Here is a 17,564-nt window from a genome sequence, read left to right on the forward strand (position 1 = left end):
ACCTCCAACTCTTCTGCCTAGCAATGCATTCCAGGTCCCACCTCTCTGCTTTGAAAAATCTGCCTCAGACATCTTCCCTAATTTTTTCTCCACTCACCTTAAACTAGTGTCCTCTGGTATATGCAATTGCCATCCTGGGAAAAAGGTGCTGGCTGTCCACCCTAATCTCAGCCCCTCATTATCTATTAAGTCACCTCTATCCTTCAATACTCCAAAGAGAAAAGCCTTAGCCCTGTCAACCTTGAAAATACCTATACAACAGGCATGCCCAAAAATGGCCAATTAAAATGCTGTATTCATCCCATCATTTAGCCACTTGTCTCAATGTACACAAACTTAATGCCACATGCTTAGGATCCTAGTGGTCATAAATATGGAGAAGGTATACAAATGTGAGAAAACAAATACCAATAGGTCAGCTACACTGTTCATGGGCCCAACATCAGACCCCAAAACTCACGCCCACTACTGAGCTCGTTCACTGTGAGACATTATCCGCTGGGCAGAGGAAACAACTGCAGTATTCTCAGTTTACAAAACCGTTTGAAAAGGTGCAATGTTCCAACTGATCAAAGGGAAGTCTTGGATATTTACCACCCATAATGCAGAAGGAGCATTCAGGAAAGTATTGAGTCCATGTGTCAGGAACACAGAACCTCAACAGAAAAAAAAATCACCTCATCAGCTTCCATCCGACCCACCAATCAAGTGTCTCCTCTTCCTCTTGTCGAAGGGTAGGTGGACCCCACATTGACTTCATTATGTCTCAACAGAAGTCCAAAGGAGGCAAGTCATCCTTACCTCGCAGAAACTGCCAGACATAGGAAATGGAGTCCACAGGAACACAAGCACTGTTCCTCTGAAGGAATTGAGTGTTTCATTACCAAGGACAATCAGAGAGCATAGTAATGACCCTGAAGGATGAATGACCAGTGGGTCAGAGACCCACTCCAACCTCCCTGCCAGCCTTGAACCACTTCAACTTACCTACCAGCCAAACAGATCCATGGCAGATGCTATCCTATCTCCCTGTCACATCTGAAGCATCAGGATGGCAAAGATATTACTGTCAGACTACTGTCCATAAACTACGTCTCTGCCTTCAATACCACAGTCCCCAGCAAACACATTCTCAAATTTCAGGATCTGGGCATTAGTGCCTCCCTTTGTAACTGGATCCTTGAAACTTCCTGTCAAAGACACTGCAATCAGTAGAAATAGGTAAAACATCTCCTCCATGATCTTACTTCACACCAGCGCTCCTCAAGGACATACTCAGTCTCCTCCATGATCTCATTCTACACCAGCGCTCCTCAAGGATGTTCTCAGTCCCTTCCATGATCTCCCTCCACACCAGCGCACCTCAGGCATACACTCAGCCCCCTCCATGATCTCCCTCCACACTGGTTCTCCTCAGGAATATATTCAGCCCCCTCCATGATCTCAGTCCACACTGGCGCTCTTGAGGATGTACTCAGTCTCCTCCAGGATCTCACTCTACACTGGCGCTCCTCAAGGATGTACTCAGCCCCCTCCATGATCTCACTTCACACCAGCACTCCTCAAGGATGTCCTCAGTCCCCTCCATGATTTGACCAGGTGAAAGAACATTTGACATGAAGAATAATGAGCAGAGACTGGTTTGTTGAGGCATCCATATTCTAAATTAGATGTGGACTGAGCTTCATGGAAATTTCAGCATCTTCCTCTATGGATGTGGCGCTGTGGGCATATAGTGAAGTGAACTGAATTGCATTGTTTCTTGTCATATGAACCAAGATACAGTGGAAAGCTTTGATCTGCATGCTATCCAGGCAAGACAACCCATAATGAAGTACAGATGAGGTACAGGGAAAAGTTAAACAGGTTAGGACTTTATTCCCTGGAGCGTAAAAGAAAATGAGGGGACATTTAATAGAGGTATACAAAATAGTGATGAGTATAGATAGAATAAATGCAAGTAGGATTTTATCTCTGAGGTTAGATGAGATACAAACTAGAGGAAATGGGTTAAGGGTGAAAGGGGAAATCATTAAGTGGAACGTTAGGGAAACTTCTGAAAAGAGAGAGTAATGGAAGTGTTGAACAAGCTGCCAGCTAAATTGGTGAATGCAAGTTGAATTTTAAAATTTAAGAAAAATGTGGACATCTACAAAAGAAATTGATGAGGGCAGGATGGTAGATGTGGTCTACATGGATTCTAGCAAGGCATTTGACAGGGTCCCCCATGAGAGACTCAGCCAGAAAGTCTTGAGGCAAAGGATCAGTGGAACCTTGGCTGTGAGGATAAAAAATTGGCTTGTAGAAAGAAAGCAGAGAGTAGTAGTGGAAGGAAAGTATTCAGCCTGGAGGTCGGTAACTAGTGAAATGCTGCAAGGTTCTGTTCTGAGACCCCTGCTTTTTGTGAGTTTTATAAATGACCTGGATGAAGAGGCGGAAGGATGGATCAATAAGTTTGCGGATGACACAAAGGTTGCAGAAATTGTGGATGAAGCTGAAGGCTGTAGAAAGATATAGACAGGATGCAGAGTTGGGCAGAAAAGTGGCAGATAGAGTTCAATCTGGCTAAGTGTGAGGTGATCCATTTTGGAAGGACAAACCAGAAGGCTGAGTACAGAGTTAATGGTCAGTTATTTAAGAGTGTGCATGAACAAAGAGACCTTGGGGTTCAAATCCATACATCCCTCAAGGTCGCCACACGGTTGATGGGATAGTTAAGATGGCTAATGAGATGCTGGGATTTAATAATAGGGGGATTGAATGGAGGAGTAGAGAGGTCATGTTACACTCTACAAATCTCTAGTAAGACCACACAGAATATTGTGTTCAGTTCTGATCACCTCATGATAGGAAGGATGTGGAAGCTATGGAGAGGGGGCAGAGGACATTTATCAGATTTTATGAGGCTAGATTAGCAGAGCTGAGACTTTTCAGTTTGGAGCATAGAAGGATGAGGGGAAACTTGATAGAGGTCTACAAGATTATGAGAGGGATAGAAAGGTGGACAACCAGCACCTGTTTCCCAGGGCAGGATCAGCAAACACCAGAGGATATGTGTATGAAGTTAAGGAAGGTAAGCTTAGGGGAGAGGTCAGGGGTAATTTTTTTGCACAGAGAGTTGTGGGTGCCTGGAATGCCTTGCCAGGGATGGTCGTGGAGGCTGAAATATTAGGAGCATTTAAGAGACTTTTAGACAGGCACATGGATGAAACAACATTAGAGGTTAGGGGGCAGGGAGGGTTTAGTAGTTTTTGTAGGAATATACGAGTCAGCAAAGCATGGAGGGCTGAAGGACCTGTAGTGGGCTGTAATCTTCTATGTTCTAGGTTCTATGCACACAGATGGGAGAGATATGGAAAGATATGAAATGGATGCAGGTCAGTGGGACTCTTTCTCTCTTTGGCTTGGCTTCGCGGACGAAGATTTATGGAGGGGTAATGTCCACGTCAGCTGCAGGCTCGTTTGTGGCTGACAAGTCCGATGTAGGACAGGCAGACACGGTTGCAGTGGTTGCAGGGGAAAATTGGTTGGTTGGGGTTGGGTGTTGGGTTTTTCCTCCTTTGTCTTTTGTCAGTGAGGTGGGCTCTGCGGTCTTCTTCAAAGGAGGTTGCTGCCCGCCGAACTGTGAGGCACCAAGATGCACGGTTTGAGGCGATATCAGCCCACTGGCGGGGGTCAATGTGGGAGGCACCAAGAGATTTCTTTAGGCAGTCCTTGTACCTCTTCTTTGGTGAACCTCTGTCACGGTGGCCAGTGGAGAGCTCGCCATATAACATGATCTTGGGAAGGCGATGGTCCTCCATTCTGGAGACGTGACCTACCCAGTACAGTTGGATCTTCAGCAGCGTGGATTCGATGCTGTTGGCCTCTGCCATCTTGATTACTTCGATGTTAGGGATGAAGTCGCTCCAATGAATGTTGAGGATGGAGCGGAGACAACGCTGGTGGAAGCGTTCTAGGAGCCGTAGGTGATGCCAGTAGAGGACCCATGATTCGGAGCCGAACAGGAGTGTTGGTATGACAACGGCTCTGTATATGCTAATCTTTGTGAGGTTTTTCAGTTGGTTGTTTTTCCAGACTCTTTTGAGTAGTCTTCCAAAGTCGCTATTTGCCTTGGCGAGTCTGTTGTCTATCTCGTTGTCGATCCTTGCATCCGATGACATGGTGCAGCCGAGATAGGTAAACTGGTTGACCGTTTTGAGTTTTGTGTGCCCGAAAGAGATGTGGGGGGGGGCTGGTAGTCATGGTGGGGAGCTGGCTGATGGAGGACCTCAGTTTTCTTCAGGCTGACTTCCAGGCCAAACATTTTGGCAGTTTCCGCAAAACAGGACGTCAAGCGCTGAAGAGCTGGCTCTGAATGGGCAACTAAAGCGGCATCGTCTGCAAAGAGTAGTTCACGGACAAATTTCTCTTGTGTCTTGGTGTGAGCTTGCAGGCGCTTCAGATTGAAGAGACTGCCATCCATGCGGTACCGGATGTAAATAGCGTCTTCATTGTTGAGGTCTTTCATGGCTTGGTTCAGCATCATGCTGAAGAAGATTGAAAAGAGGGTTGGTGCGAGAACACAGCCTTGCTTCACGCCATTGTTAATGGTGAAGGGTTCAGAGAGCTCATTGCTGTATCTGACCCGACCTTGATGGTTTTCGTGCAGTTGGATAATCATGTTGAGGAACTTTGGGGGGCATCCGAGGCGCTCTAGTATTTGCCAAAGCCCTTTCCTGCTCACGGTGTCGAAGGCTTTGGTGAGGTGTAATAATAATAATAGTTGAAAACTGCCTGGATGGTCTGAAGCACCTGTTCCTGTGTCATAATGTCCTATGGTTACATGGTTCTACTTCATGCAATAATGAAACAAAAGTCCAGGGCACGGTCTACCTTGGTTATTAAGTAAAGAATAGTTCAGTAGAGCAGCTGCATCATCTTTTACTAATGGGATGCCCATTCATATCTGATAACTGCAGGAAAGACACTGACCTTGTGTTTTTAAACTTGCATCTTCAGCTCGGCAGAAGTGGGGGGGGCGGGGAAGAAGTGAGTGTGAACAGTGTGGGAGTATGCCCTTTAATATTTTGCCAGCTTTCCCAAGGTGTAGCTGGGAGTCAGTGGAGGGGAGGTTGGTTTGTCTGGACCAGGCTGTGTCCAGAGAATTCCAGACATCAACGAAATTGGTGATGGTTGTGTGAGAAAAAGTGGTTCTTGGTCATTTTAAAGAAAGCACAGGGACAAATAAAGCTGAACAAGAACAAGGTCAAGTGCTGGAGAAACTCAGCAGATCGTGGAGCGTGCATAACAAGTAATAGGTAATGAATGATTTGGGCCTCAGCCTGCTGGCAGGAATAAGAAAAAAAAAGGCAGACTTAAAGGTGGATGGGGGGGGGAGGAGAGAGGAGGAGACAAGAGGAGGGAGAAAGGGGCTGGGGAAGGAGCATCTGTAACCTGTTACATGTATCAGGTAACCTCTTACCTGTTAGCAAAAGGTAAAATGCAAGAGGTCATAGGTAAAATAGGTGGGAGGTTAGAAGAGAAAGGAGCTGAGAAGTGATAGGAGATTGGGCAGGACAGCTCTCTGATAGAAGAAGGAAAAGAAGGGGATGTGGGACGAGAAATCAATTGAGGGAAGAGGGAAAGAGAGAGGCTGGGGAGGTGGTGGTTAACAGAAATTGGAGGTCGATGTTAATGCCATCTAGTTGGAGACTGACAAGATGGAGTAGATGGTGTTATACCTCCAATTTTCAGATGGCCTCAATTTGGCAGTACAAGAGACTGTCAGTATGAAAATAACATGTGGAATTAAAATGGTTGGTCACCACAACGATAAATATGCCTTTTCAGACTGCTCCTGTTCAGGAACCAGCTGCCAGCAGGGCCCTTGTATCTTGTTGTCACAGCCCTGCCTGCTCCTTTCTGTACACCAGTGATTAAGCAGGTTCCCTCAGTGTGATTTACAACCCAGTAGCTCTCATTCCAGTCAGGACACTGCGTGGCCTCATCATAAATCAGCCAAAGCCGCAATGTTTGCCCAATGGCCCACAGCCGCAGAAGCCACCATCACACACAAAGCATTGTAACCCACTATGTGCCTGGTAACTGGCAAAGAAGGAGGGACTAGAGCGATTCAAGGAGTCGGACCGCATCCATGAAGGAAAGGAAGGGAGGACAACAAACATTTCAATTCAGGATCATTTCTCGAGGTTCAGGGATATTTTAGCATGCACTGCACGGAACATTTCTTAGTGAAGTTAGAAGAAAACTTTGTTATGTTATTTCCATTCAAAGAGAAATGCATGCTGCTGTTGTAGTTCCATTTGAGAAAAGTGTACTTCTAACACCAGTAAAACCTGAAATGAGAAAGCCTGGAACTAAATCTTCTTTAGCAGGTGTCATCTGGACTAGAATGTGATAACAGCAGCTATTTTTGTTCAGTTGTGTGCAGTCAAGTGGGAATTGTCCTGGGACTCTTTGTTCCCACATTACCCGGACCACCAAAGATCTGTTTGCACTAACTTCAACATTTATCTATCCTTTTAATGAAGAGAGAAAGCACAGTAACAGGCCCTTCTGGCTCACAAGCCAACGCCATCCAAATACACCCATGTGGTCAATTAACCAACTAACCCTGTGCATATTTGGAACATCAGAGGAAACTGGAGCACCTGGAAGAAACTTATGCAGGTCACGGGAAGAATGGGCAAGCTCCTGACAAACAGCGTCAGATTCCAACCCAGGTTGGTGTCGCTGTAATAGCGTTGTGCTAACTATCCCACCTCATGCCACCCCAGTGCTAACCATAACCACCCCAATGCCGACATGTCTGTCCATGGTCTCATGTAAAATGAGATCGCCCACAAATTGGAGGAATGACACTTCATATTTCGACAAGATGCCCTCCAACCCAATGGCATTAACATTGACTTCTCCACATTCCATTAGCCCACCCGCACCCATCTCTCTCTTTCCCAATCCCCAAGTCACCTTTCCTCTAGCTCTCTCTCTATTTGTCTCCTTTCCTTCTCCTTTCCTCCAGCTCCCCATTCACAGAGCTATCCATCTCTCCTGTCTTCCTATCCATGTTCACCTAACGCCTCTTGGCTGTTGGCCTGTGCTCCTTCCCCTGCCCCTCTTTCTTTCCTTTCTCCACCTTTTTATTCAGGCGCCTGCCTGTTTTTTGCTCATACATTGACGAAAGGCTCAGGCCCAAAACATTGGTTGTAGATTTTTGCCTCCTACGGATGCTGTGGGACCTGCTGAGTTCTTCCAGCACTTTTGTGTAGTAATATAATCACAATGTTTGCAGACTTTCTTGTTTCACTCCATTTCTCTGATATCATAATTTACTTTGTACTTATTGTTTATTGATATTTTAATAGCTGTGTTTGAGAGATGAGTAAAACTAATATGAAAATATGAAAGATGAAGAAGACTGGTATGGATGTATGTGTAATGAATAAAGCCAGTATGAATAGGATAAGGATAGATATTAGAATGTAGGAAGTAGAGTTAGTCTGAATAAGATAAGGGTCTTCTAGCCTTAGACAGAATTAGCAAGTTCTGCATATAAGAAGTTAGTAAGCCTTGAGAGTCGGGAAGGTGTGAATAAGGACAATGACATGATGGGACACCGACAGGATACCCCCTGGTCCTCCAAGTTCACAGAAACAGCACGTAGGCAGACAGGATTGCCTAATGCCAAACTCATCCAGGAGGCAGAAGAATGTAAGGGGGAGAGTACCTCTATACTGAAATGAACTGTATAAAAGTTGGATGAGCCCCAGTATGTGTGTGTATTCCCAGGGTAAGGGGAAAGCACCCAGCTTTCCATTGTTGTATAATAAATGTTCTTTGTTCTCAATTTTTGTCTCGAGCAATTTCTGTGAAGGTACTTCTGTTTCTCACACTGTGTAACTCCAGCAAGAATTTCAGTGTATCTGTGCCTTATACTTGTGTTCATGGCAATGAACAAATAATGTTAGTGATCTTGTAGTTAGGAATCCTCTTCTAAATAGTGATCACAGTTTGACTGACTTTCTCATACAAATGGAGGTACAATAAAGCAGTTTAAAACCAGTGCGTTATGCCTAAACAAGGGAAACTACAAGGGGATGAGGGAGAAGTTGGCCAGGGAACGCTATATGGAGGGAAGGTCGAGGATCAGTGGGAAACTTTCAAAGAGATTTTTCGGGGTGCTCAACAAAAGTATATTCCAGTTAAAAGCAAAGACAGTCAGGGTGGGGACAGGTAGCCTTCGATAACTCAGGACATAAAGGAAGGTATCAAACTAAAAAATCATGTGTACAGTCGCCAAGAACAGTGGGAAACTAGAAAATTTGGAAAACTTTTAAAAAAACAAAGAATCATGAAGCGAGCAACAAAGAGAGGGAAGGTAGATGAGGAGAAAAGATGTGTGCAAAACATAAAATTAAACAGTAAAAGTTTTTAGAGTTACATGAAGTGCAAATGGCGGCCAAAGTGAAGGTTGGTCCCTTGGAGGATGAAAAGTGGGTATTGATACTGGGCAATGAGAAAATGGCTGAAGATTTGAATGACTATTTTGTGTCGGTCTTCATGGTGGAGGACTCGTCTACCATGCCCAAAGACAGATGTGATGAGAGGTGAGGACGTGGATGTAACAGCTATCACTAAAGAGGTAGTACTGATCAAACCAGTGGTCTGGAGATAGATACGTTCCCTGGTCCTAATGGAATGCATCCCAGGACACTGAAAGAAGTGGCAGAAGTTAGAGTAAAGCCTTATCTATGCCTTTTTTTAAATTTTTCATCAGATTGGAACATGGTGAATGTCATGCCACTGTTTATAAAAGGATGCAGGCAAAAAGTAGGGAACAATTGGCCATTCAGTTTCACATCTGTGGTTGGGAAAATGCTTGAAGAAATAATGAGGTATCTGGAGTGAAATGGATCCATCAGGCAGACTCAGTGTCAATTCAGTAAAGGCAGGTCCTGTTTGACAAACTCACTGGAGTTCCTTGAGGATATAACAAGTGAGGTAGATAGAGAGGAGTAAATGTTGGGGGTGATGTATTAGCATGGACAGAGAATTGGTTAACCAACAGAGAGCAGAGAGTTGGAATACAGGGGTGTTTCTCTGGTTGGGAGCCATTGGTGAGCAGGATGCCGCAGGGGTCGGTGCTGGGCCCAGAATGATTCACGATGTACATTAATGATCTGGAAGAGAGGACAGAGTGTAGTGTATCTAATTTTGCTGATGACACTAAATTGAGTGGAAAAGCAAGTTGTGCAGAGGATGCACCATTAGAATTCAATGGGTTGTATGTGATGGAGATGTTCTCAGGTGCATCTATTTCAATGCAAGGAGCATTGTAGGAAAGGCAGACAAGCTTAGAGTGTGGATTGGCACATGCAATTGTGACCATTAGTGAAACTTGGTTGCAGGAGGGGCAGGACTGGCAGCTCAATGTTCTGGGCTTCCATTGCTTCAGACACGATAGAGCGGATTGAGGGGAGGGAGTGGAATGATGAAGAAAAAGTGACATTTCTCATCAGGGAAAATATCACGGCTGTGCTCAGGCAGGACAGACCAGAGGGCCCATTTACTGAGGCATTATGGGTGGAGCTAAGGAATGGGAAAGGTATGACCACACTCATGGGGTTATATAATAGACTGCCCGATCATCAACAAGAATTGGAACAAATCTGTAGAGAAATAGTAGACAGCTGCAGGAAACATAAGGTTATGATTGTTGGAAATTTTAACTTTCCACATATTGACTGGGATTCCTATACGGTGAAAGGGCTAGATAACTTGGAGTTTGTAACATTGTTGAGGAAAGTTTTCTAAATCAATATATAGAGGTACAACTAGAGAGAGTTCAATAATCGATCTTATTTTAGGGAACAAGGCAGGACAGGTGTTAGATGTATGTATAGGGGAACATTTTGGGTCCAGTGATTGTAATTCCATTAGTTTCAAGTTAATTATGGAGAAAGATAGGTCTGAGCCTCAGGTTGATATTCAAAATTGGAGAAAGGCCAAATTTGAGGAAATGAGAAAGGATCCAGAATGTGTGGATTGGGATAAGCTGTTTTTGGGCAAGGATGTGCAAGATAGGTGGAGGATCTTCAAAGGTGAGATTTTGAGAGTACAGAGTTTGTAAGTTCCTGTTAGGATAAAAGGCAAAGTTAGCAGGTGTTGGTAACCTTGGTTTTTGAGGGATATTGTGGGATATTAAGAAGGTGTACAGCAGGTAGAGGCAACATGGAGCAAATGAGGTACTTGAGGGGTATAAAAAATGCAAGAAAATGCTCAAAAATTAAATCAGAAAGGCTAAAAGAAGACATGAGGTGGCTTTTGAAGACAATGTGAAGGAAAATCCTAAGGGTTTCTATAGGTATATTAAGAGCAAACTGATAGTAAGGGATAAAATCGATCGACTCAAAGATCAAAGTGGTCAGCTTTGTATGGAGCCAAAAGAGATGGGGGAGATCTTAAATGTTTTTTTTCAATCAGTATTCACTCAGGAAAAAGGCACAGAGTCGTGGGGAGTAAGGAAAATAAGCAGTGAGGTCATGGAACCTTAAAGAGGTTCACACATTAAAAAGAGGAGGAAATGCTTGCTATCTTACAGCAAATAAGGGTGGATAAATCTCGAGGGCTTGACAAAATATTCCCCTGGACCTTGAGGGAGGCTAGTATAGAAATTGCAGGGGCTCTGGCAGAAATATTTAACATATCCTTAACCACAGGTGTGGTGTCAGAGGATTGGAGAGTAGCTCACGTTGTTCCAATGTTTTAAAAGGGCTCCAAAATTAATCCTGGTAAAATTCAAGGTTGGTGAGCCTGACACAGACTAGAAGGGCCAAAAGGCTTGTTTTCTGCGCTGTAGCGTTTTATAGTTCTATGATCAGTGGTAGGTAAATTATTGGAAGGTGTTCTAAGAGATTAGGTAAAAAGTATTAGGGATAGTCAATAAGGCTTGAGACATGGTAGGTCATGCTTAATCAATCTACATGGACAACTTGGAGTTGGTAAGGCCTTGTCAAGGTACCACATGGGAGGTTAGTCAGGAAGGTTCAGATGCTAGATATTCATCATGAGGTAGTTAACTGGATTCGACAATGGCTGTATGGGAGAAGCCAGAGACTAGTGGTGGATGATTGCTTCTTAGAAAGGAGGCCTGTGACTAGTAGTGTTCCTCAGGGATCGGTGCTGGGATCATTGCTGTTTGTTGTCTATATCAATGATCTGGATAATAATGAGATAAATTGGATCAGCAAATTTGCAGATGACACAAAGATTGGGGGTGTTGTAGAAAATGAAGAAGTTTTTCAAAGCTTGCAGAGGGATCTGGACCAGGTAGAAAAATGGGCTGAAAAATGGCAGTTGGAATTTAACGTAGAGAAATGTGAGGTGTTGCAACTTGGAAGGACAAACCAAGGTAGGATATACAGCTGGGGTTCATCGACTACAGCTTGGCCTTCAATACCATTATTCCCTTGGTGCTTGTCAAGAAGCTACAAAGACTAGGCATCTGTACCCCCTCTGCAATTTGGAAACAATGTTTCCTCCTTACTGATTAAGTGCACCCATGGGTGCGGGCTTAGCACATTGTTCTATTTGTTATACATCATGACTGTGTGGCCAGGCACAATTCCAATGCTATCTACAAGTTACTACAATTGTCAGCAGAATCAGAAATGGCAATGAGGAAGCGACCAGGAGGAAATAGATCAGCCTATTGATGGTGTAAATTTAACAACCTTGTGCTCAAATCAGCAAAAGCAAGGAGATGATTGTGGTCTTCAGGATGGAGACAGGGAAACACGACCTCAGTCCTCATCGAGGGCTCAGTATTGGAGAAGGGTCAAGAATTTCAAATTCCTGGGTGTGAACATCTTTGACAATCTGTCCTGGAGCCTCCATGTTGATGCAATCACAAAGAATGCTTGCCAGTGGCTATACTTCGTGAGGTGTCTGAGGAGATTTGGTATGTCACAGAAGAATCTCATAGCCATCTACTGGTGTACCATGGAGAGCATTCTTGCTGGTTGCATTACTGCCTGGTATAGAGGCACCAGCTCTCAGGACATGAATAAACTCCAGAGGGTTATTAACTCAGCTTGTGACATCACAGGCACCAGACTACACTCCATCGAGGACATCTACGTGAGGCAGTGTCTTAAAAAAGCACCCTCTATCCTTAAAGACCCCCACCACCCAGGCCATGCCCTCTTCAATCTGCTACCATTGAGAAGGTGGTACAGGAGACTAAAGATGAACACTCAGTGGTAGAAGGACAGCTTCTTCCCCACTGCCATCAGATTCCTGAATAATCAATGAACCAAAGACACTGCCTTACTTATTGTTCATTATTATTTTTAACTTTTATAGTAATGTTGTAAGATGGTTATAATATAAATGTTCACACTATGATTCTTCCATGAAACATGGCATTTCATGACTTGTTCATTCTGGTTTTAAAAGTCCTCTATCTGTACCAGACATGACTGGCACAGTTTCCATCTGTATCAGACTCCACTGGTACAGTCTCTGTCTGTATCAGACACTATTGATACAGTCCTCCATCTGTATTAATCTCTACTGATACAGTTTCAGTCTGTATCACACTCCACTGGTACAGTCTCCATCTCTATCAATCTCTACTGGTACAGTTTCAGTCTGTATCACATCCCATTGGTATAGTCTTCAACTTTATCAGACTCCACTGGTATAGTCTCTATCTGTATCAGACTCCACTGGTACAGTCTCCATCTGTATCAGATTCCACTTGTACAGTCACTATTTGTATCAGACTCCACTGGTACATTCTTCATCTGTATCAGATTCCACTGGTACATTCTCCATGTGTATTCCCTGTAGTCTATATTTAGAGATCAAGTTGAACTTCAGCCTATGACCCTGACAAGACCATCCCTTCATTGGCACTACTACTCAATGGTTCATACATTGCATTTGAAACATGTAATATTTATCACCCACAATAACACACAGCCCAGATACTGATGGATTTATTTATTTGATATAGGTCATTTTGATTTATGTATCAATAATTTAATTCACGGATGAAGTGAATTTTGTTTAAACTGAAGGAGAGAAAAATAATCAAAGTTTACTTGGATACAGAAATTTATTTGCGCTGTGAACATTTTACATATGGAGTGTTCATCTATTTAAATCCAGGATGCGAGCCTGAATATCAATAATCTGGAACATAACGAGTTGGATTGTGCTTGATAGAATACATGACCCTTGTTTACCAGCCACATGTGCATGAATTACCAAAGTAGAGATGAATTGCTGGCCTGACACACTCTCAAATCAGATGGAGAGGTCAATGCATCCACCAGGACTTTGGGTCAATAAATCACAGATCCCACCACTGACAGAAGGGCAACCAGCTAGCAAAGCTTAGAGACACAGAAGACTGTAGGTGCTTCAATCCAGAACAAGAAACACACTGCTGGAGGAATTCAGCGTCTGTGGTAGTAAATGGACAGATGAGGTTTTGGGTCGTGGCTTTTCATCAGAACTGAAAGGGGAGAGAGGAGGCAAGAGGGGGGCAAGGAGGGAGCAAAGCTGGCAAGTGATAGGTGGATCCAGATGAGGAAGGATTGATTGGTAGATGACAGGTGCAGATGGAAGGGTAGATATAACAACAGAGACTGGGAGGTGATAAATGGAGTAGCAAATGCTACAGTTGATGGGATCTGATAAGTGGAACCAAGTAAGGGAGGGAAGCTGGGCAGATGGGAACTGGAGGACGAGGGAATGGGGGAGCCCATGTTTGGTTTGAGGACCAGCGTATATCAGATGGTGAGTTAAACCAACCGAAGGGGTGAAGGTTTCTTGAAATTGAAGAATTCAATGTTCATGTTGTTGAGTTGTAGAACATCCAGATGGAATATGAGGTGCATTATTTGAGATTGGCAGTGGAGGAGGACTAAGATAGAGAGGTCTGCATAGGAAGAGAAAAGAGGAATGGAAATAGCTGGCAAGGATGAACTCCAGATGTCACTCCTTCTAAGTTTGGTGACACAGAAGGTGCTGGGTGCATGGAAAGAGCTTCCAGAAGAGATGGTTGAAGCAGGTATTGTTGCAACATTTAAGAAACATTTTGACAGATCCATGGATAGAATAGGTTGAGAGAGATATGGACCAAATGCAGGCTAGTTGTGTGGGAGGTAGACAGGTTTGGTGGATGTGGGTAGGTTGGGCTGAAGAAATTAGCTCCATGCTGCATGTCTCTAGGCCCTCGCATAGTCCCTCTTCCGTCCAAACCATGACCCAGCCCCTGTTACTCAGATTCCTTCCACTCCCCCACCTGCTCTGTCTGTGCAACATCTACACCCTTCTCCCATTGGGTTCCTTCTCCCCTCCTCCCATCTGCCCATCGCATCCTTCCATATTTGGTTCTATTCAGCACCTTCCTTTCTTATCAAATACCATCATCTGCAGCTTTGTGGCTATTTCCCCTCCCCTATCCCATCTGACTCTACCTGTCAAGCAATCTCTCCTCTTCTGGATCCACCTATCACTTGCCTACCACTGCTGCACCCCTCCCCTTCATTTCTCTACTCTTCTGAAAAAAAACCATGAAGACTGAAGTAAGTAATTCAAATGGAAGTAATACCCATGACTGGTTCAGCTCCAACCAAATCAACAAATTCACTGGCAACACCAATGTTGTTGGTGAAATAACAAGACAGACTAAGGAATCGAGATCAAGGTCCTGGGAATTCACATAATGGTGGATCTCTTCTGGGACCAGCACATCAAGGCAATCATGGAGAATGTACGTTAACACTTCTACTTCCTATGAGGAGATTCGAAATGTTGATGAATAATCTATTGATCTTCTGGAGGTACACTGGAAATACACCTCTTAGTTCCATTGTGGTCTGGTTTGGAAAGTGGCAGACATAGACAAGAACATCACAGTCACTGATCTCCAGGCCATTGAAGACACCTACATGAGACACAGCCTCAAGAAGGCTACCAGCATCACCAAGGATCCCCTTCATCATGGCCACGATTTCTTCGTCTCATTTTGGACAGAAGCTACAGAGGTCTACCGTCTCTTGTTTCAAGAAGAGTTTCTTTTTCCAACAGCTACAACCTTCTTGAACTTTCTGAATTAAATGCTGTAATTATAAGCTTCTCCAAGACCACCAAAGATCTGTCTCCGCAATTGATACAACACAGTTTTTGCACTACTAGCCAACTGTGAATATACTTTTATCTTCCTTTTATGTTTAGAATCTTTTCCTTTTTAAGACATTTTATTGAAGTTTGCAATAATACAAAAATTAAACAATATAATTATATATTGAAATACAAATTACAAGAAAAAGAAAAAGAAAAACAAACCTTCTCGTTAATTCTAAACCCTGGTCACTATAGAAGTTTTTTAAAAAGTGACAACTGCATCGAAGGTTATAACAACCCTAAAACTTTAGATTCTGTTTATGGTCCATAAAAGGGCCCCATGTCTTTAGGGAATACTTAAATCTTTAATGGCACATCTAATTTTTTCTAAACTTGAACAAGACAATGAACCATTGAGTACGTATAGGTGGAGTATTATCTTTCCATTTCATCAAAATTACACATCAAGCCATCAATAAAATAAAAGATAAAATTCTGCTTTGAGATGATCCAAAAAGAGCAATAAAAGGGTAAGGTTCCAATTTAACCTTAAGAATCACCGATAATGTTTGAAAAATATCTTTCCAAATTTTCTAAAGTAGGGCAAGTCCAGAACATGCGAATCAAAGAAGCCTCAGCAATTTTACATTTGTTACATAGAGGATTTTTGGTCACATTGAGGATATCTCTGAATAAAAACAAGACAATTTAACATCAGACATATGTACTCCATTGACCAATTTAAATGGAAACAGTGTCATGTACAAAGGGAAGTCATGTTAATCAAATTACAAATAGAGTCCCACACCTCATCTGAGAATGAAAGATTCAAATCATGTTCCCAGTTTCTCTTGATCTATTATTAAATCAAGCAAATTATTATAAACTTTCATGAGAAAGTTTTAAATCAAAATATAAATCAAGAATACTTGTCTCTGGTTTCTGGTCGCAAATTAAATATTTTTTAGAGCAGATTTTAAAAATAAATTTACCTCTTGATCCAATGTTATTTTTGTTAGGAGATATTAAATCAACAGCTTTAAAATTGAAGCTAAATATGTATCAAATTGAGTTTTGCCGTTATCAATAGTGCTCTCAAAAATATGTTTAGCTATTACGTGGAAATCTGATTTAAATTTCGGGATGAAAAGATGGCATAATGTAATGAAAGCCTGTATTCCTTTAGAAAAGATTACATATAATTTGAGAGATAAATAATCATTTTTAATTAATGTTTGAGCCCTTACTTTGAACCTGTTGATATTAAAGGATGAGGTCTCAATCCATCCCAGTGAACTTCTCCAGCCAAGAAGATTTTTAGTTATAACTCTAAGATTAAATAATGATTTCTTTTTTCTTTCTTTTTTCTTTGTAGTTGGGGCAGGGAAGAGAGAGTGTAATAGTTGGGAGGTTGGGGGGTTGTTTCCATATATAAAAAAATGATTGATCATATGATATATATATTTAGATGTAGTAATTATTGTTATGTTTGTATTGATTAATCTTAAATAAAATATTTTTAAAATAGTATATTTGTCTCAGGAATTCACAGCAAGTCAGGGATCTGAGATTGAACAAATTGTCTAACTCATAAATAATCTAAAAAAAAATATGTTTTGGAAGTCAAATTTTACCACCAATTATTCAAAAGAAGCAAAATTATTTTGAATAAAAAAGCATCTTTGAATTATTATTGCCCAACCTGTGTCAATCAATAAAAGCTTTATCCTGCAATGACGGTAGAAAAAGGTGATTGAATGTAATAGGACTAGTAAGAGAAAAATTGTGAAATACAAAACACCTTCTAACTTGTGCCCATATTCTTGAACTATGGTTAAATATCAGATAATCAGATAGCTTATATAAAGAGGAAGATTAAAAAAGAACCTAAAATTGCCAATAAAGAAGTATTCTTTGTGAAATTTAATTTAATTTCTACCCATGAAGGACAACCAACCAAATTATCAAAATGTAACACAAGAATTAACTAACGATTAATGACCACCCAATATTACAATGAAAATTGGGAAACGCCAGTCCGCCATTCCTTTTAGCTTTTTGAAGATAAGTGAGGGTGTTTCTCTTGTCATTTGTAAGAAGATATAATCTAGTCCAGTAAGTCAAAAAAAGATTTAGGAATAACAATTGGTACAGATTAAAAGAGGAACAAAAATTTAGGTAAAATGTTCATTTTAATAGAGTTACTACAACCAATCATTGAAAATTATGAAGGTGATGATCTTGAAAATAATAATTTAAATTGATTAAATAGGGTGGAAAATTTTCCTTAAAAAGATGTTTCTAGTTCTTAGTAAATGTAATGCTGAGATAAATAAATTAATTCTGCACAATCTTAAAATGAAAATTAGAATAACTTGATATAGAACCATTTAAAAGTTAAAGTTTCCCTATATTCAAATTCA

This window comes from Narcine bancroftii, chromosome 8 (genome assembly GCF_036971445.1).
Source record: "Narcine bancroftii isolate sNarBan1 chromosome 8, sNarBan1.hap1, whole genome shotgun sequence".
In the NCBI taxonomy this organism is placed as follows: Eukaryota; Metazoa; Chordata; class Chondrichthyes; order Torpediniformes; family Narcinidae; genus Narcine; species Narcine bancroftii.